Below are 745 nucleotides of genomic sequence, written 5' to 3'. Positions count from 1 at the left end.
GACCACAAGTCCACAGATATGCCTGTTTATTTAAACATCTGTATTATCATCAGCGTGTTTACTGTAAAGGCGGGACATCGCGCTCTCTGTAACGCGCTCCATTGGCAACATCAGTTAAATGTCGTTGGTTCAATCCCTCGCGGATGTTGTTTTTATTCCCATTTGTAACTGGGAAATACTGTCGCTGCAATACATATGTCTTAATCAAGCTAGTGGTTATTGACGTAAATGGCAGTGTTATAATGTTTCATGTACTGCAAATGTCACCACATAATGCGCTCTTAATTAGATTTGGTTGAAATACATTACAGTCACCCGATGAAAAAGTGTGCAGAGAGCATTAAAGAAACAAAAGGTTCATAACAGTAACAGGACATATCGAATTGTTTCAGTCCTCCACAGAGATTGCCAATGTATTAATGGAAATTCTAAAATATTTGCCCAACTGCCGTGACATTGCCTCACCGCAATGCCGTGACTCGGATTCGAACCGAGGTTGCTGCGGCCACAACGCAGAGTACTAACCACTATACGATCACAGCGAGCTACTTGGGCTGCTACCATGTGACGTTCCACCTCTATCATAAGCTGTACTCCATCTGTGATGTCATGACTCATGTTTGAATTAAAGGTTGGTTGTGATGTTATCCATGAGAATAAGTGGACACCTGATCCCCAGTCACTTATTTAAGATCTCAATAATCAAGTCAGAATCCAAATGAAAGTCATCAAAGTGGAGCCAATT

The 745-nt window shown here is 41.3% G+C and overlaps 1 non-coding gene across 1 annotated transcript; it reads right to left on the bottom strand.

Moving 5' to 3' along the window:
- Nucleotides 1-470: 470 nt before the first annotated feature.
- Nucleotides 471-542, bottom strand: TRNAH-GUG (transfer RNA histidin (anticodon GUG)). Its single transcript has one exon. It is a non-coding gene; the product is annotated as a tRNA-His (tRNA).
- Nucleotides 543-745: the final 203 nt, after the last annotated feature.

This window comes from Ambystoma mexicanum (assembly GCF_040938575.1).
Source record: "Ambystoma mexicanum isolate Mex_15411 chromosome 12 unlocalized genomic scaffold, UKY_AmexF1_1 Mex_chr12_unloc.1, whole genome shotgun sequence".
Taxonomy (NCBI): Eukaryota; Metazoa; Chordata; class Amphibia; order Caudata; family Ambystomatidae; genus Ambystoma; species Ambystoma mexicanum.
The sequence above is the reverse complement of the archived record's forward strand: the minus strand, read 5'-3'. Positions and strand labels throughout refer to the sequence as shown.